The 21,161-nt window shown below is 48.7% G+C and overlaps 1 protein-coding gene across 1 annotated transcript in view; it reads left to right on the plus strand.

Annotated features, from left to right (window-relative positions):
• LOC142259212 (uncharacterized) overlaps window positions 1-21,161 on the plus strand; it is a 116,058-nt gene that overhangs the window by 87,403 nt on the left and 7,494 nt on the right. The window lies entirely within an intron of this gene.

Below are 21,161 nucleotides of genomic sequence, written 5' to 3' on the forward strand. Positions count from 1 at the left end.
AAGTAGTTAAAAGGTCTGGGGTTGATTACAGGTGTGTGGTTTTGCATTTGGAAACTCTTGCTGTGACCAGACAACATGCGGTCTAAGGAACTCTCAGTTGAGGTGAAGCAGAACATCCTGAGGCTGAAAAAAAAGAAAAAATCCATCAGAGAGATAGCAGACATGCTTGGAGTAGCAAAATCAACAGTCGGGTACATTTTGAGAAAAAAGGAATTGACTGGTGAGCTTGGGAACTCAAAAAGGCCTGGACGTCCACGGATGACAACAGTGGTGGATGATCGCCGCATTCTTTCTTTGGTGAAGAAGAACCCGTTCACAACATCAACTGAGGTCCAGAACACTCTCAGTGAAGTAGGTGTATCTGTCTCTAAGTCAACAGTAAAGAGAAGACTCCATGAAAGTAAATACAAAGGGTTCCCATCTAGATGCAAACCATTCATCAATTCCAAAAATAGACAGGCCAGAGTTAAATTTGCTGAAAAACACCTCATGAAGCCAGCTCAGTTCTGGAAAAGTATTCTATGGACATGAGACAAAGATCAACCTGTACCAGAATGATGGGAAGATAGAAGTTTGGAGAAGAAAGGGAACGGCACATGATCCAAGGCACACCACATCCTCTGTAAAACATGGTGGAGGCAACGTGATGGCATGGGCATGCATGGCTTTCAATGGCACTGGGTCACTTGTGTTTATTGATGACATAACAGCAGACAAGAGTAGCCGGATGAATTCTGAAGTGTACCGGGATATACTTTCAGCCCGGATTCAGCCAAATGCCGCAAAGTTGATCGGACGGCGCTTCATAGTACAGATGGACAATGACCCCAAGCATACAGCCAAAGCTACCCAGGAGTTCATGAGTGCAAAAAAGTGGAACATTCTGCAATGGCCAAGTCAATCACCAGATCTTAACCCAATTGAGCATGCATTTCACTTGCTCAAATCCAGACTTAAGACGGAAAGACCCACAAACAAGCAAGACCTGAAGGCTGTGGCTGTAAAGGCCTGGCAAAGCATTAAGAAGGAGGAAACCCAGCGTTTGGTGATGTCCATGGGTTCCAGACTTAAGGCAGGGATTGCCTCCAAAGGATTCGCAACAAAATATTGAAAATAAAAATATTTTGTTTGGGTTTGGTTTATTTGTCCAATTACTTTTGACCTCCTAAAATGTGGAGTGTTTGTAAAGAAATGTGACAATTCCTACAATTTCTATCAGATATTTTTGTTCAAACCTTCAAATTAAACGTTGCAATCTGCACTTGAATTCTGTTGTAGAGGTTTCATTTCAAATCCAATGTGGTGGCATGCAGAGCCCAACTCGCAAAAATCGTGTCACTGTCCAAATATTTCTGGACCTAACTGTATATATTTTTTTCATTCCACATTGCTTTTGTTCTGGTGAGGCAAATGAAGCGTTAATACACTTCATGAATGTGGTTTTGAGTTCTTTGAGGGGTGCAGTTTTTAGAATGGTGTCACTTTTGGGTATTTTCTGTCACTTCGGCCTCTCAAAGTCACTTCAAATGTGATGTGGTCCCTAAAAAAATGGTTTTGGGAATTTTGTTGAAAAAATGGGAAATTGCTGATGAACTTTGAACCCTTCTAACTTCCTAACCCCCAAAAATTTTGTTTCAGAAATTGCGCTAATGTAAAGTAGACATGTGGGAAATGTTATTTATTAACTATTTTGTGTGACATAACTCTCTGGTTTAAGGGCATAAAAATTAAAAGTTTGAAAACTGCAAAATGTTCATCAAATTTCTGATTTTTGCACAATTAAAAGCAAAAAATATCGTTCTAAATTTATAACTATCGTGAAGTACAATATGTCACGAAAAAACAATTTCAGACTCACTGGGATCCGTTGAAGCGTTCCAGAGTTATAACCTCATAAAGGGACACTGGTCAGAATTGCAAAAAATAGCCTGGGCATTAAGTATAAAACTGGCTTCGTCCTTAAGGGGTTAACATGTAAAAAAACAGAAAAAAAAATCCAAATAAGAAACCAACTTCAACATCGAGTTTTTATTGCTGATGTCGAGCGATACTATGTGTATATAGCACACTGTGCTATATACAGGCTGTATACTACATGAAGGTGCTTAATGCTATCTGGGTCTGTACTGTGCTATATGGGGCTGTATACTACATGAAGTTGCCTAATGCTATCTGGGTCTGTACTGCGCTATATGGGGCTGTATGTTACATGAAAGTGCCTAATGCTATATGGCTCTACACTGTGCTATATACGGGCTGTATACTACATGAGGGTGCCTAATGCTATCTGGGTCTGTACTGTGCTATATGGGGCTGTATACTACATGAGGATGCCTAATGCTATCTGGGTCTGCATTGTGCTATACACAGGCTGTATACTAGATGGGATGCCTAATGCTATCTGGCTCTGCACTGTGCTATAAGAGGCTGAATACTACATGAAGGTGCCTAATGCTATCTGGCTCTGCACTGTGCTATATTTGGCTGTATACTACATGAAGGTGCCTAATGCTATCTGGCGCTGCACTGTGCTATATAGGGGCTGTATACTACATGAGGGTGCCTAATGCTATATGGTTCTGCATTGTGCTATATGGGCACTGCTTAATGTGATATGGGGGTTGCATAGTGCCATATGGGGGCTGCATAATGCCATATGGGGGCTGCATAATGCCATATGGAGGCTGCATAGTGCAATATGGGGGCTGCATAATGCTACATGGGTCTGCATAATACTATATTGAGGACTATGGGGGCTTCATAACACTATATGGAGGAGTATGGGGGCTGCATACTACTATAACCCAGGAGTTGTATGTCCCCTCCACCCCAGCGCTGTATACCCCCCAGAGCGGTATGTCCCGTGCACCCCAAAGCTGTATACCCCCAGAGCTGCATGTAACCCCCACCTCAAAGCTGTTTTTCCCCCCACCCCAGAGCCACTGCCCCCTCTAGAGCTGTATGCCACCCATTGCTGTATACCTCTTTCCTCAGTAATATGTATGCCCCCCAGTAATGTGTATGTCCCCATCCTCTCTTGTGATATATATGCAGCAGTGTTAGTGTGCTCTATGTACGACCATGTTTGTTAGTGACGGCCACCAATCAGCGTGGCACAGACACATGCCCAGAAGGAGCTGGATGGAGACCTGCGGGGAGGTGAATGAGTCAGTTGCCGGCTTCCCAATATTAGAAATATCTCTAATGTGTCTGTGTGTGCATGTATGATGTGTATCTATGTACAGTTAGGTCCAGAAATATTTGGACAGTGACACAATTTTCGCGAGTTGGGCTCTGCATGCCACCACATTGGATTTGAAATGAAACCTCTACAACAGAATTCAAGTGCAGATTGTAACGTTTAATTTGAAGGTTTCAACAAAAATATCTGATAGAAATTGTAGGAATTGTACACATTTCTTTACAAACACTCCACATTTTAGGAGGTCAAAAGTAATTGGACAAATAAACCAAACCCAAACAAAATATTTTTATTTTCAATATTTTGTTGCGAATCCTTTGGAGGCAATCACTGCCTGAAGTCTGGAACCCATGGACATCACCAAACGCTGGGTTTCCTCCTTCTTAATGCTTTGCCAGGCCTTTACAGCCGCAGCCTTCAGGTCTTGCTTGTTTGTGGGTCTTTCCGTCTTAAGTCTGGATTTGAGCAAGTGAAATGCATGCTCAATTGGGTTAAGATCTGGTGATTGACTTGGCCATTGCAGAATGTTCCACTTTTTAGCACTCATGAACTCCTGGGCAGCTTTGGCTGTATGCTTGGGGTCATTGTCCATCTGTACTATGAAGCGCCGTCCGATCAACTTTGCGGAATTTGGCTGAATCTGGGCTGAAAGTATATCCCGGTACACTTCAGAATTCATCCGGCTACTCTTGTCTGCTGTTATGTCATCAATAAACACAAGTGACCCAGTGCCATTGAAAGCCATGCATGCCCATGCCATCACGTTGCCTCCACCATGTTTTACAGAGGATGTGGTGTGCCTTGGATCATGTGCCGTTCCCTTTCTTCTCCAAACTTTTTTCTTCCCATCATTCTGGTACAGGTTGATCTTTGTCTCATCTGTCCATAGAATACTTTTCCAGAACTGAGCTGGCTTCATGAGGTGTTTTTCAGCAAATTTAACTCTGGCCTGTCTATTTTTGGAATTGATGAATGGTTTGCATCTAGATGTGAACCCTTTGTATTTACTTTCATGGAGTCTTCTCTTTACTGTTGACTTAGAGACAGATACACCTACTTCACTGAGAGTGTTCTGGACTTCAGTTGATGTTGTGAACGGGTTCTTCTTCACCAAAGAAAGTATGCGGCGATCATCCACCACTGATGTCATCCGTGGACGCCGAGGCCTTTTTGAGTTCCCAAGCTCACCAGTCAATTCCTTTTTTCTCAGAATGTACCCGACTGTTGATTTTGCTACTCCAAGCATGTCTGCTATCTCTCTGATGGATTTTTTTCTTTTTTTTCAGCCTCAGGATGTTCTGCTTCACCTCAATTGAGAGTTCCTTAGACCGCATGTTGTCTGGTCACAGCAACAGCTTCCAAATGCAAAACCACACACCTGTAATCAACCCCAGACCTTTTAACTACTTCATTGCTTACAGGTTAACGAAGGAGACGCCTTCAGAGTTAATTGCAGCCCTTAGAGTCCCTTGTCCAATTACTTTTGGTCCCTTGAAAAAGAGGAGGCTATGCATTACAGAGCTATGATTCCTAAACCCTTTCTCCGATTTGGATGTGAAAACTCTCATATTGCAGCTGGAAGTGTGCACTTTCAGCCCATATTATATATATAATTGTATTTCTGAACATGTTTTTGTAAACAGCTAAAATAACAAAACTTGTGTCACTGTCCAAATATTTCTGGCCCTGACTGTATGTTAGTGTATATCACTGTGTCTAGATTTATGTCTGTTTATGTGTTTTTGTGAATTTCTCTTTAAATATATATGTGTACGTATGTCTCTATGTGTATGTATCTGAGCATGTCTACGTGTGGATGGGGCCCACTGAGACTCTTTCACCCAGGGCCCACAAAAACCTGGAGCCGGCTCTGCTAGCAGGCCTGTGATGCCCCAGGTATGTGTACCGCCCCCGTGCCAGCGGCCGAGCCGCTCAGATCCGGAGCCGCGATGGCTCGAGGGGTCTTCGGACCCAGGGGTATGCATGGACACTCGAATTAAAGAAGAGAGGGGGAGATATGTACAGGGAGGATGTGTACGTTCGTGACGCCACCCACGGTGCGTGTTACTGGGGGAGACCACCGCTGCTGTTGGGGAGCCCGGTGGCGATGGTGGAGCAGCAGGATGTTTAACCCCTCCGTGGTTAGGGAGTTTGTGCCCCTGAGCCCGCTGGATTGTTGGTGATTGGGGTCCGTTGGGTAGAGGAAAAGGGGCTTTCAGTGTACTCACTCAATCCAGGAATAATAACACCGACAGCTTGTAAACCAGAATTCTGAGCACCACTGCAGGTTGAAGGGACCACGCTTGGGTCCATGCCCTTGGTGTTGCTGTTAGCCTGTGGCCCTTTCCTTGGCACCTGTTTTCCTCTAGTTGGACCCTTAAGCATAAAACTTTTCGGGTCCCGCTTACCCGTGTGGCTAACAGAGTGAGCTTGCTCTCAGGGTTCACGCGTAGGATTTCCTTGGACTGTATTGGGAAAGTCCTATTCCATCGGTGCGCTAGTACCCCAATTTTAGAGCGGGTTGTAAATGAATCTTGAAGTCTTCACCCCCGTCGGGTAAATTACCAGGAAGCGTGAAGCTACTTCCCGGCCTAGGGTCCACGTACCCCGTTGTGTCCTGGCCCCTGCGCGGTGATGGCTCAAGGCTGCCGGCTGCCCCCTTCACACGATCCCCTGCGACCGGGGTTCCAGCTCCTACCAGACCAACGTCTGCCACTTAGTAACTACAGGAGCCCTGCTCCAGGCCGGTGACCTCTCTCTCTCAGAGAGTCATCTCCACCTCCTTCTCCTTCCACTCCCGTTTCACACTTTCTTCCAAGTGTCACTTTCTCACTTTCCCCTCACCAACACCCCATCTGAGCGGCCCTATTCCCTTCAGGCCCCCAATGGTGTGTCTGGTGGTTACGGTGTAAAGTGTTTCTAGGATTTTGATTGGCTAAGCTGTTAGCAACACGAAAGGACAAGAATCCGTAACCAAGGAGGAGTGGATACTGTACAGAAGGGAAGATTGTACAATACCCTGTGACGACCTGATAGGCCAGGGCGTCACATTCCCCCTTGGTTAAACGTAGCTCGTCCCCGAGCTACAGGACACCAGAGGTTTATTTTTGTTTTTAAACTGCAAAAGGGGAAAAAGAACATTTTAAACAACACACTTTTATTAACGGGTTCCATCCCACATAGGGGAGGCACTTTACTTAAACGTTACTAAAAATTGTTAAGAGTTCGTCGCCCAACGGTGGGACGCTACCGGTTTCTATGGTAACGGAGGCTCAACCTACTCCATTGCAGCCCCTTCCTGCGACATTCCAGTCCCAATGTCCCGGATCCCAATAACCCGCCACCCAAACAACCTGTTCCCCCTGGAATCCTATGGTGGGTCCATGACCAGGTTAAGGTCCCGGGTGTTGTCTTTCAGATAACTCTGGTTGGCACAGGAGGTGCAACTATTATACAAGACACAAGTTTGTGTTGGTTACGCCAGTCCTGTGACCATGGTCCATTTTTACCTATATAAAACTTTTAACGAAGTCCATGTACCGGTTGTACACTTTTTCAACAATTTTTCTTGCAAATCAGGTATCTTTCACTCTTTTCATTAAAACTGGTTGATTAGGCACTCATTTACTAACATTTTCTAAATGGAAAATAACAAACTATGGAAAATAACAAACAAAATCACCGATAAATAACAATTCTATGGCATCGTAACTATTGGTACTGTAACATTTTTTTTAACACTCTTCTCTGTACCTCCGTGGAGGTTGCCCAAAGTTTGCACAGGTTGACCTCCTTAACTCTGGGCTCTCGCTCCTCTCTAATGAAGTTTCCACACCCTCTACACGTCCCTCTCCCTCCATGCTAGGTGTAACTGGCAGGATCCTACGTGTACGTGTCAAGGGGACTGGTGATACTCTAGATGCTGGAGTGGATGCAGTGTCAGTAAGCCTTTCCTGCTCTGGTTCTTCCACAGGTTGTGGGAATGTTAACACAGGGACTATTACTGCTCCATTCTGCATCGGCCAATTTTCTGGAAAATCACCTAGGATCGTGTGGATCACCTTCTTCCTTCTTTCCACCACTGGAGACTGGGACTGAGGCTCTTCTGCTCTTTTCAAAGGTTCTGGGCACTTTTTCAGGTGGTCTCTGGACACCGTAGCTGTAGTTCATCCATCGTCTTTGCTAATCAAACAAGTCTTCTGATTATCGAAATTGGACGGCTGTATCACATACGGCTCTTTCTCCCACTGGTCTTCCAACTTGTGTTGTTTCCTCTTTCTTTTTAATACAATTTCACCAGGGGCGAAGGGGGCTGCCTTAGCTTGCTTATTAAAATTCCTCTCTTGCCGCTCCCAGGTCTGATCCAAACTTTCTTCAACGTACATCTGGATCTGTTTGTACAGAGCTTGGCGACGTGAGTCCCAATCTTCTCCGGATGCGTAAGTTTCAGGCAACTCTACCTCCATCTCTAGATCTACCGGGAGTCTTCCAGGCGGGCTCTCATCAGGTAGGCTGGGATACACTTGGTCAATCCTACTGGAATGTTATTATAAATGTCAACCAAATCTGGCAGCTTTTCGGGCCACCGATTCCGTTCTTCAAGAGGGAGGGTTTTCAGCAAATTAATTACCAGATGATTCATCTTCTCGCACATCCCATTTGTCTGTGTGTGGTAAGGTGTGGTGCGGATCTTCTTGCACCCATATAGGCTGCAGAACTCTTGAAAAATCTCGGCTTCAAACGCAGGACCCTGGTCCGTCAAAACTCGGTCGGGATACCCATGCGGCCTACAGAAATGGGCCTGGAACACCTTTGCTGCTGTGTTGGCAGTCAAATCCTTCACGGGCACCACCACCAGGAAGCAGGAGTAGTGATCAACTATCGTGAGCGCATACGTGTACACACATCTGCTGGAGGTCAATTTAACATGGTCCAGAGCCACAATCTCTAGAGGTTGTTTAGTGTCAATCGGTTGGAGGGGTGCACACTGGCTAGTGCCATCTCGTCTTCTCAAGGCGCAGGGACTGCAATTTCTACACCAGGCTTCTATGGAGTCTCTCATTCCTATTCAGTAGAAACGGCTTCTCAGCAATATCTCCAGCTTCTTCCACCCGAAGTGCCCGGCTCCGTCATGATATGCCTCCAGCACCACTGGGACATTTGACTTAAGCCTGCTTTACACGGGACAACTGATCGTGCAATTTCACGATCGATCGTACCCGCCCCCGTCATTTGTGCGTCACGGGCAAATCGCTGCCCGTGTCACACAAAGTTGTGAAACCCACGTCACACGTACTTACCTGCTGAGCGACCTCACTGTGGGCGGCGAACGTCCACTTCCTGAATGGGGAGGGACATTCGGCGTCACAGCGACGTCACACAGCCGCCGGCCAATAGAAGCGGAGGGGCAGAGATGAGCGGGATGTAAACATCCCGCCCACCTCCTTCCTTCCACATAGCCGGCGGGAGCCGCGGGAAGCAGGTAAGCGATGCACGGAGCAACGTGTGATACCACGGAAACGATGAACAACCGGCGCCATGTTTCATAAACGATTTTATGAAACCTAGCGACGAGTACACGACTCACGATTTTTGAGCGATACTGCGTCGCTAGGAGGTGTCACACAGGCCGACGTCGCAAGCGACAACAGATGTGCGTCACAAAACCGTGACCCCGACGATCTATGGCACGATAGATCGTCTCGTGTAAAGCAGCCTTTAGGGACCACGATCTGGCAGATTCTCTCATGAGTCTTGGGGTTGGTCCGACTTCTGCACAATTTACCTTGATGCAGGTAAAGCCGACTCCGATCTTGCCACAACTTCTTGGCCTCTTCTGGAGCGACTGGTCCAAGACGGGCATCAGGTCTGGTCAGCAGTACCTTGACTAACTTAATCGCTGGGTCTCGATCCTGAGCCTCCAGCCAGCCATTGTGGGGCAACGGATTACAGGTCATCTCTTGTTGTCGGGCACTGGATCTGGATTGTTTCTCCCATGGAGGCTGGTGGAATGCAGGTAGCTCGACCTCTTCCAGGTCCTCTTCATTTCCACCATCATTGGACAAGTGAGGCATCCGGGATAGGGCGTCTGCATTAGTGTTCTTATGGCTAGTCCTGTACTTAATAACGAAATCGTAGTTGGCCAGTCGTGCGACCCATCGTTGCTCCAAAGCCCCCAACTTTGCTGTATCCAAATGAGTCAATGGATTATCAGTGTACAACGTGAACTTAGCAGCAGCGAGGTAATGTTTGAACTGTACAGTTACCGCCAAGACAAGTGCCAGAAATTCCAATTAGAAGCAGCTATAATTCTTTGGATTTCTTTCCGTAGGTCTTAGCTTCCGGCTGGCATAAGCAATCACCTTTTCTTTGCCCTTCTGTACTTGGGACAAAACGGCTCCCAGCCCTACATTGCTGGCATCAGTGTACAACACGAAGGGGAGGCCATAATCGGGATGAGCCAAGATTTCTTCCCCGGTTAGGGCGGACTTCATCCTCTTGAAAGAATCTTCTTGTTCCGCGCCCCATTTGAACGGAGGCCCCAAGGATTTACCGTGTGCAGCCTGGCCCACCAGGAGATTCTGCAAGGGGGCCGCCATTTGGGTATACCCCTTCACGAACCTCCGGTAGTACACCATCAGGCCTAGGAACTGTTGCACTTCTCTGACTGTAGTGGGCCATGGCCAATTCTGGATGGCTGTGATCTTTGCGGGGTCCGGGGCCACACCTTCAGCACTCACCACATGCCCCAAGTACTGCACCTTCGGTTTCAACAAGTGACACTTGGACGGCTTGAGCTTCATTCCGTACAAGGAACAGAGCCTCAAACACCTCGGCCAGATGCTCCAAGTGTGCTTCATAGGTCTTGGAGTAAACAATAACGTCGTCCAGATACAGCAAGACGGTTTCAAAGTTACAATGGCCCAAACAGCACTCCATTAACCTCTGGAATGTCCCGGATGTATTGCACAGCTCGAATGGCATACTATTAAACTCACATAGATCCATCGGGGTAGCAAAGGCAATCTTCTCCCGGTCTTCCTCGGCAACTGCAACCTGCCAGTACCCGCTGGTAAGGTCAAGGGTGGAAAAGTACGTTGGGACTTTAGAGCGGCTAATGACTCCTCAATGCGGGGCAGAGGGTAGGCATCTTTATGGGTAATCTTGTTAATCTGGTGGTAATCTATGCACATCCTCATGGTCCCATCCTTCTTCTTTACCAGCATCAGTGGGGCGGCCCACGGACTGCAGCTATCACGGATCACTCCTGCTTCTTTCATACTTCTGAGCATGTCCTTGGCACATTGATAATGGGCAGGTGGTATAGGCCTGTACCTTTCTTTGATAGGTGGGTGCGTGCCAGTGGGTATGTGGTGTTGTACCCCCTTAATTCACCCAAAATCCAATGGGTGCTTGCTAAAGACCTGCTCATATTCCTTGACCACCCTGTAGACCCCTTGTTTGTGATGTGCGGGTGTAGAGTCGGTGCCCACATGTAGCTCCTGACACCCCTTCTCTACTGGACCCTGGGGATCAGCGCCAGGATGTTGACTTTGCTCGCCTGAAGACCCTGTTGCATGAATGTCATCTGCATTTACTGTAAACAGCTTGGCTATGATGGCATAGAGGGGAAATGTGGCCTCCTCTTCCCCATAGTTTAGCACACGCACGGGCACCCTCCCCTTCTGGACATCCACTACCCATCTGGCCGTGAACACAGTGGGCCAATGTTCTGAGTGTAGGGGTTCTACCACTGCTTGGTAACCCTGTCCCCGGGAGTCTATAGCTGCTCTGCACCATATCAACATTTCACTTTGTGGGGGCACTACTAGAGGGGTTGCATCCATTACCCGTACACCACCTATCTCACCTCCAGAGAGATTTACCTGTTGTCGCTGCAGGAGAGCTCGGATCTCACGTTGCAGGACCCTCTGTCGCCCTGCTCTTGCAGTCTCAGACAGCTGTTGAAGCAAAAACAACACTTCACCCATGCAATTCTCAATGACATTTGTTCCTAAAATGATCTTCGGGTTCCGATCACTAGGGTCATTTTGTAATACTATCAGACCTTGTCTGACTAATTCTACTCGGCCCACTTTTACAGTCACCTCCTTGAACCCAATTTGAGTCACAGGTAACCCGTTGACAGCATAGATGGTCAAACCGTCGTCTGGGGGCATCAAGTCATCATCAAGTCAGAACTTCTTATAGAGTACATAAGGGATAGTTGTTACCTGTGAGCCGGTGTCAAGAAGTGCAGAGGTAGGGATCCCATCCAATGTAATAGAGACGATGGGCCGTCCCCTGACATACCGCTCTCTCCAGTCTGCTGGGCCTTGGCAATTTATTCCTGGGGATTGGCCCTTGGCCCCAGGGGCTGCCCGTTTAAAGGACAGCTTTGTGCGTAGTGGCCGGTCTTGTTACATTTATAACAAACAGGTGGATCATACCGGTCACCGCCTCGTTCTCTGTACGCTGAGGTCCGCTTTCTCATCGAGGGGACGTCCTCTGGGCAATCCGCCAGTTGGATCTCTCTCGACAGGATGGTCTTTGACTTCAGTTGCATGGCTTCCAGAATCCAGGCGACATCCTTAGTTGTTGCACTTGGGTAGATAAATCGGGAACTACTCTCCCAGTTGCTGTTAAGGGAGTCGTTGCAGGCAGGGCCAGGGCAGAGGGCTTTACTTGTGCTGGGGAGGCATCGGCCTGCCAAGCCAGGAGTGGGGAGTCAGGAGCCTCTGGGGGCTGTAGGGCCTTGATTGCCCGTTCTTTCAGGATAGCAAAGTGCAAAGCAGGGTGCTCCAAAGCCCATAGCCGGAGCTGCTTGTGGTCCTCCACCGACCCGAGGCCTTTTAGGAACTGCTCCACTAGCATCTTGTTCCCTTCCGGCTCTCCGATATCGTTGGGCAGTCTCAGGGTCCGCAGCGCTGCTTGCAATCTCAAGGCGTAATCTCGGATGTTATTGTACTGCCCCGCGCTCGGCTGCAGCCGAGCCGCTCGGATCCGGACTCGTTTGTCGGTGGCTCGAGCGCCTCCGGACCGGGAGTTACTTCGCTCTGAAAGGGGCTGGCGCTTTGAAGGGGGTTTAGGGTTACGCTTGGGGCCATGGTGTTTGTTGTTAGAGTTCGTGACGCCACCGACGGGTTGTGCTGAATGTGGACACCACCGCTGCTGTTCACTAGGACCCTGGGGGAGATGTTGTGCAGCTTTGGTGTTAACCCCTCCGTGGGCAGGGGAGATGGCCCCTGGACCCGTTTGGTGTGAGGTATCGGTGCTTGGCGGTGCAGGGCGATGCGTGGCCTGAGGGCACAGTTGTACTCACTATTACAGATGCACAAGAGTCTCTGGTAAACCAAAAAGATGGTGGTCGGTGCCCGCAGCCGGCTGCGTCTGGTCCCCCAGGCGGGTTGGTGGTCTCCGCCTTTCTCCTGCACCTTCTGTGTAGCTATGGACAACCCGTGCTTCAGCAACGGGAGCCCGCTCCCCGGGATTATGTGTCGGGAGAGCCCGTTTGCCCGCAGACGCTGGCCCTTTTGATCTCTTAGCCTGAGCGGTGGCTTTTTATCCCTTTTCGGTGGGCTGTTGTCTTCAGTCGGGACTTGGGTGGGAAAGGACCTAAAGTCCAGACCTCAATCAGTTAATTAACGGGATCCGGTAGTTTCGGGACCGCGTTTCAGGGTCTGAGTACCCCCCTTTGTGCTCCAGTTTCCAGTCGGTTCCCCGGTTCGGTACCGGCAGGCCACTACCCTGTCCCGGTCCCTTATAGTTCCACCGAGCCATCTTCCCGACTCCTGCAGGCTGAGGCCACCATCTGCCTCCTAGCCAGAGGTGACTGGGCTCCGACCCAGAGACCCGGAGTTAGGCGGGCTTTGCACGTTGCGACATCGCAAGCCGATGCTGCGATGTTGCACGCGATAGTCCCCGCCCCCGTCGCAGGTACGATATCTTGTGATAGCTGGCGTAGCGAAAATTATCGCTATGCCAGCTTCACATGCACTCACCTGCCCTGCAACCGTCGCTCTGGCCGGCGACCCACCTCCTTCCCAAGGGGGCGGGTCGTGCGGCGTCATAGCGACGTCACACGGCAGGCGGCGAATAGCGGCGGAGGGACGGAGATGAGCAGGATGTAAACATCCCGCCCACCTCCTTTCTTCCGCATAGCCGCCGGCGGCAGGTAAGGTGATGTTCTTCGCTCCTGCGGCGTAACACACAGTGATGTGTGCTGCCGCAGGAACGACGAACAACATCGTACCTGTCGCGGCAGCGTAATTATAGAAAAGTCGGATCCTGCACCGATGATACGATAACGACACTTTTGAGCTCGTTAATCGTATCATCTAGAATTTACACACAACGATGTCGAAAGTGACGCTGGATGTGCGTCACTTTCAATTTGACCCCACCGACATCGCACGTGCGATGTTGCAACGTGGAAAGCCGCCCTTAGACTGGGGCAAACTTGGGCACAGGTCTGCCTCTGCACTTGTACTTCACTCCTCCACTCCTCAAACTAATCTAACTGTTTTTCCTGCCTCAGGAGCTGTGGACTCCTCGGTGGGTGTGGCCAACCGCCTGGCTCCACCCTCCTGGTGTGAACATCAAATCCTGAGGGAGGTGATTAGGGTTTTAAGGGTGGCTGATGACACCTTTTTAGGGCACGGGTGTTTGTGCAAGGGCCTACCTGTGACTATCTGGCTAGTCCAGGGCGTCACATTCCCCCTTGGTTTAATACAGACCGTCCACGGGCTGTCCGACCACCACCGGTTTATTTTTGTTGTAACTGCAAAAGATAAACGGGAAAAACAGATACAAGTATAATAACATTATTTACATTATAAGCAAGTGTGGAAATCATCCCTTACGGGGGGCATGTTACTTTAACGTTGCAAACATAAAACATTTTTATTAAATGGGAACGGGTCCTTTCATTTGCCCACCCAAGCAAACCTACACCTTGATGCTGCCTCTAAGAACAGGTCAGCACCCCTCTTCCCCAGTCCAGGAATCGGGTCCGGGTCCGGGTATTGCCCACAACGGGCCGGGTACAAAGTTCCATACCCGGCAGTCTCTCAGAGGTCCCACGTCCAGGGGACCCCTGGACCCGGAGGGTTGTCACCGGTTGCCATGGTGACGGGACCTCGGCCGACTCTACAGCAGGCCCTGCGTCCAACCAGCCTCTCCGGAAACCGTAGACATGAAAGGTGTTCCAGGGGCTTTTTACAAAGCCCAAAAGTTATTGGGTGGTCTGCAAGTTCTCGGCCTTGTCTATGTTTAAAACGGGACCGCGTTTCAGGGTCTGAGTACCCCCTTTGTGCTCCAGTTTCCAGACGGTTCCTCGGTTCGGTGCCGGCGAGCCACTATCCTGTCCCCGGTCCCTTACGGTTCCACCGAGCTGTCTTCCCGGCTCCTGCAGGCTGAGGCCACCGTCTGCCTCCTAGCCAGAGGTGACTGGGCTCCGAGCCAGACACCCGGAGTTAGACTGGGGCAGACTTGGGCACAGTCTGCCTCTGCACTTGTACTTCACTCCTCCACTCCTCAAACTAATCTAACTGTTTTTCCTGCCTCAGGAGCTGTGAACTCCTCAGTGTTCATGGCCAACCACCTGGCTCTGCCCCCCTGGTGTGAACATCAAATCCTGAGGGAGGTGACTAGGGTTTTAAGGGTGGCTGATGACACCTTTTTAGGGCACGGGTGTTTGTGCAAGGGCCTACCTGTGACTACCTGGCTAGTCCAGGGCGTCACACTATCCTGGGGCCGTTGCTTGCAGCTGTAGAACCTCATTCTCAGCTCCGCTTCTGTGCGGGTTTCAAATGCAGCTCCCAGTCTCCTGAAAATGGTGGTCACTGATGTCCGGTCTGCTTCAGTCCACATCTCCACTTCTAGCTCGGCAGCATCGGTCAGCTGTCCCAGTACCACCGAGGCCCTCTGCCGCCCGTTTAAGGCATACATATCCAGAACGTTACAGATTTTCCTCTTAAATCCTTGCAGCGCATCTGATCGGCCGTCATACTGTGGGAGCCAGGCATACATACGGCAATGTTATCGGCATTATGGGGACAACTGCTTCAGGTCCCGCTGCCGCTGCCTCTTGCGACTGGAGCGGCGTACGATGCGCCATCATTACCCTGGTCGGGCGGAGGCAGCACCGCCACACTCCCATCGTCTGGAACCGACATCTCCGTGCGCCACCTTGGTCTTTTCGCAGCACTCCCTTGCTGACCATGGCCGCTGGGAACTTCCGGTTACGGCCTCACTGGGAAGACGAAGGGCGGGGCTTAGGCTTTGCATGCTTTCTTGGGAAGATGGCGTTTTGGCACGAAAAAATGCCAGAAAATGGCAGAATTGGCGGGAAACAGAATCTTGACTCGCAGTTTTCGGCTTTTAAGGCGCACGTCACCCAGGTAAGTGGGTCCTGCTCGTATCCTGTTCGTGACACCAGGTTTTTCGAAAGTGTACCGCCCCCGTTCCAGCGGCCGAGCCGCTCGGATCCAGAGCCGCGGTGGCTCAAGGGGTCTCCGGACCCGGGGGTTCGCGCGGACACTTGAATTAAAGAAGAGAGGGGGAGATATGTACAGGGGAGATGTGTAAGCTCGTGATGCCACCCACGGTGCGTGGTAATGGGGGAGACCACTGCTACTGTTGGGGAGCCCGGTGGCGATGGTGGAGCAGCAGGATGTTTAACCCCTCCGTGGGTAGGGGGTTTGTGCCCCGGGGCCCGTTGGATTGTTGGTGATTGGGGTGCCATTGAGTAGAGGAAAAGGGGGCTTTCAGTGTACTCACTCAGTCCAGGAATAATAACACAGACAGCTTGTAAACCAGTATTCTGAGCACCACTGCAGCTTGGAGGGAGCACGCTTGGGTCCGTGCCCTTGGTGTTGCTGTAAGCCTGTGGCCTTTCCTTGGCACTTGATTTCCTCTAGTTGGACAGTTAAGCCTGCTTTACATGTTACGATTTCGCATACGATATCGTATGCGATCTTAACCGCCCCCATCGTATGTGCGGTACATTCAATTTGTTGAATGTGCCGCACAAACGATTGACCCCCATCAGACTTCGAATGTCCACTTCCTGGAGTGGGAGGGACGTTCGGCGTCACATCGACGTCACGTGGCATCCGGCCAATAGAAGCGGAGGGGCTGAGATGAACGCTACGTAAATATCCCGCCCACCTCCTTCCTTCCGCATTGCTGGCCGGGAGCAGCTGGACGCAGGTAAGATCTGTTCATCGTTCATCGTGTGCTACCCCGGGTACGATGAACAATCTGACGTTCAATTTTTAGGAATTGAACGACATGCATGCGATGAACGTTTTAAGGTTCAATCGCAATCGCACGTACCTGTCACACACTACAATGTACCTTACGATGCCGGATGTGCGTCACTTACGACGTGACCCCGCCGACACATCATAAGATATATTGTAGCGTGTAAAGCGGGCTTAAAGCATAAAACTTTTCGGATCCCGCTCACCCGTATGGCTAATGGAGTGATCTTGCTCTCAGGGTTCACGCGTAGGATTTCTTTGGACTGTATTGGGAAAGTCCTATCCCATCGGTGTGCTAGTACCCCGGTTTTGGAGTGGGTTGGGGATGAATCTTGAAATCTTCACCACTGTCTGGCAAATTACCTGAACGTGTGAAGCTACTTCCCGGCCTAGGGTCCACATACCTCGTCATGCCCTGGCCCCTGCCCAGTGATGGCTCAAGGCTGCCCTCCTCGGCAGTCCGTGCCCCTTGACATGTTCCCCTGCGACCGGGGTTCCAGCTTCTACCAGGCCCAGACCAACGTCTGCCACCTAGTAACTTCAGGAGCCCTGCTCCAGGCCGGTGACCTCTCCCTCTCAGAGAGTCACCTCCACCTCCTTTTCCTTCCACTTCCGTTTCACACTTTCTTCTAAGTGTCACTTTCTCACTTTCTCCTCACCAACACCCTATCTGGGCGGCCCTATTCCCTTCAGGCCCCCAATGGTGTGTCTGGTGGTACGGTATAAAGTGTTTCTAGGATTTTGATTGGCTAAGCTGTTAGCAACTCCAAAGGACCAGGATCCATAACGAAGGAGGTGTGGATACTGTAGAGAGGGGCAGATTGCACAACACCCTGTGACGACCTGATAGGCCAGAGCGTCACATATGCTTTTTAGGGTTAATTGGGCAGTTCACGTCTCCACCCACATGCAGCCATAAACAGATCACTTCTGGGGGAGGGTGGGTTTTTTCCATTTTTTTTTTGCTTGTGCACACTACATCCGATCATTCTGTTTTTACCCCCAGTGCAAGCCGATCAAACCATGCAGGTGACTCACACTGGGTTGAGCACCGAGCGTACCCGAGTACCGCGATACTCCGAGAGTGGTTTACATTCATAAAGCACTCGAACTGAGTTTTCTTGGAAAAGTCGGAGTTTGTACTGATAGCCAAAATTCAGTTTCACTCATCTCTAGTGGTATTTTTGCATCAATGGAGTTGAGTGAGGAATTGTTTTTTTCTTGATGAGCCAACATTTTCATTGATCCCATTCTAGGTACAATATGAATAATTCATCACTTTTCATTGTATTTATATGGCTATAAAATGATATCTCACCTCCCGTATCTGAATTAATTTTCCATATCATCTGCTCATCTCCTTCCCATTCAGGTCCTTATAATATCAAATCCTCTCAGTGGAGATCTTCTATATAAGAGAATTCTCCTGATTGCCCCGTGAAGGATGGATATGGACAGGGACAAGATGGCGGAGAGGATATTACACCTCACCCTAGAGATCCTCTTCCGGCTTACTGGAGAGGTGAGAGATTCTGACGACGTCACATTACATCATTCTTATCTATGGGAATAACAGATGGACAGAACTGGAGAGGTGAGGACTCTGGAAATGTCTGGAGTGAGATTTATTACTGTGTCTCTCCATAACCAGGATTACACAGTAGTGAAGAAGACCTCTAGTGAGCGCTGTCAGGCCCCTGTGTCTGAGGGATGGGGAAGACCCCTGAGCCCAATCACGGGGCCTCCACCTCACCCCCCGATACATGAGGACATCAATGACCAGAAGATCCTAGAACTCACCTACAAGATGATTGAGCTGCTGACTGGAGAGGTGACACTGCTGGGAATGCTGGGACATTATACAGTAACGCTATGAAGGGATCGGGGGTGACGGTATCATTGTATGTGTCAGGTTCCTATAAGGTGTCAGGACGTCACCGTCTATTTCTCCATGGAGGAGTGGGAGTATTTAGAAGGACACAAAGACCTGTACAAGGACGTCATGATGGATGTTCCCCAGCCCCTCACATCACCAGGTAATAGACAGGACTAAATACACACGGCCTATAATTATCTGTATGTAAGGAATGAATTCAGTCCCTGTATGTGTCTCCTCCAGTTCTATCCAGTAAGAAGACAACACCAGAGAGATGTCCCCGTCCTCTTCTCCCACAGGACTGTAAACAAGAAGATCCCGATGTTCCTCAGGATGTGTTTCCTCCAGCTCTATCCAGTAAGAGATATCTACTCATGTACTTTCTGCACTAATTTTGTGTTTACATTTTTAGACTTTCTGCTCTGGGGGTTTTTTTAGCTGTATTTTCTTTTCTTCTTCTGCTTCTTCTGCTGTTTGTTTCTAGTGCCTTCTCTATGTTGTTATGAAGGCAACTCAAAGACCTGCAGAGGGTTCACGAATACTCTGTTTCCCCAAAAATACGACCTACACCAAAAATAAGCCCTAGCATGATTTTATGGGATTTTTGGAGAATGAAATATAAGCCCTACTCCAAAAATAAGCCCTAGTTACAGTCAGGGCCAGCGTTAGGAGGAGTTAAACTGCGCAATTTCTCAGGAACCCAACTCTCTTCGGGTCCCCATCAGTTGTATTCTAAGGTTGATTGTTTAAGGACCTTTGATGACTTCAAAGTCATGTGACATCATGTAACCAAAGGTCTCATCATTGCAGGAGTCTAAATTGAACAGAATAAAGACTGGCATGCAGGACTGGTATTAAGGGAAAGGGAGAGCAAACTGGACAATTTCACCGAACCCCCATTCTACTAGGTCCCCCAGTGTTTATATACCGATTATAGGACTGCTTAAGGACCTTTTTAACATCACATCATGTGATATAAGGTCTCTTAATTACAGAAGTCTAAAAATAAAGAGGCGATAGGCTGTTGTGTGTGTGTGTGTGTGTGTGTGTGTCTGTGTGTGTGTTCATGCAAATTTTAACTAGCTTTGCTAAAATAGGCAGAGTTACAGCCGCGCACTGAAATGCAAAGGTTTACAACTACCAAAAAAGATGTAATTAAATTATTGCTTTAGAGAGTGTGAATTACTGGCAAACTACCCTGGAAGGAATGGAGACACCTACAGAAGGAGATTTTACACCCTGATTCATCAAAGCAATTATGGCATAAACCACTTTGAAATTTCTCAAAAAAATGTGTGCAGAACAGAGTTTTAAAAAAAATTGTGCAACTTTTGGAGGTTTCACGCCAATTTTAACCAGCTTTGTCAAAATGGGCAGAGCTTGGCCAGAAGAAGGGTGTGATGCCACCGCTTCTCTAATTCATAACAAAATGCAGTGTTCCCTATGCCAGAAATCTCACTCCAATCCATGATGTAATTTTTCAGTGTCCATTGCCAGTCTTGATGAGTTGGAGCTCTAATGTTTATCTGCATAGACCGCAAGAACCTGCTACCGGATTGGTTACAAAGCCTAAGGATGGGCCATCAACGTTACAGTCCCGGAAAACCCTATTATACAGTGTGTCCACCCATATCCTGTCCACCGCCATTAACTTGAGAACGGCGGCAGCTTTAGGCATAAAAGTGTTTTCTGGGTATAGTAAACTAGCCATGCACTACGCAATGAAACCACCTATAGCGCCACCTGGTTGAAAACAACGGAGTTAGCATTTTTATTATGAAATTAGAACGAGATAGAGAAAAAAAGTGAATTACAAAGTTGTAGGGCATCCCTAGGCACCACTTCTAGCTGCCGCCGTTCTCAAGTTAATTGCGGTGAACAGGATATGGGTGGACACACTGTATACCTGGCATCTGTAACTATTTTATTTTCGTCTTCGAAAAAACCCTCTTTGAAATTGTCTATGTTGTGGATCAATGTAACAAGGAGATGTTTGCAGGGTATGACAACTGTCATGGCGGCATCAGGATCTGTGGAAACTACACTCTGCCTGCTAACTTCTCTGATGTCTGTGAGCAGTGCAGGGAGATGCAGGTGTCAAACCACAGGCTGAGGCAGGCTAGTAAGAGTTATTCTCTGCTGAGCTGCTTGTTAATGTCTTTGATCACATGCTGTAAAGGGTAAAGTATCATTCGCTTCCCTTCTGTATATGCTGGCTGGACTATCTCATTAATGCCAACTATAGGTTACCTATACTTGTCTGGTGAGGTGTTGTGATCGAGATGTACGGGTTATTGTTGTGTACTATTGCTGTAAGCTGTTGTGGTGTTAAGCCTTGTTGTCTTTTTGTTGCTGCCTTCCAGCTCTTGCTTTTCTCCTTAGTCTCTCACTGTTTATTTCTGTGACTTTGCAATGTGTCCTGTCTGTCTTAATCTGTGTTTCCCGTCTTTCTTAATCTGTGTTTCCATCATACTCCTGCCCATTCCTTTCCCGGGGAGATTAGATCTCTTCAGGAGACTAGTAAGGCACGGGACTCTGGCATCTCCATCTTCAGGGGTAATTCAGTGGTTAGGAATAGGTTAGTGTCCCCTAGCGTGAGGGACAGTATAGGAGCCCCCTTTCCCTCATTATCCTGCAGTCACATTGTGACAATCAATCAGATTATTTACTATAGCACATTCCAGAGAACTGGTGCTAGAAATGGAAGATCCGCATTAACGAAGATGTAACTCTTAAGGCCGCTTTACACACAACGATATCGCTAGCGATCTCGTTAGCGATGTGACACGCCCAGATCATTGCTACGATTTGCCGATAT

Source organism: Anomaloglossus baeobatrachus (assembly GCF_048569485.1).
Source record: "Anomaloglossus baeobatrachus isolate aAnoBae1 chromosome 5 unlocalized genomic scaffold, aAnoBae1.hap1 SUPER_5_unloc_30, whole genome shotgun sequence".
NCBI classification, from domain to species: Eukaryota; Metazoa; Chordata; class Amphibia; order Anura; family Aromobatidae; genus Anomaloglossus; species Anomaloglossus baeobatrachus.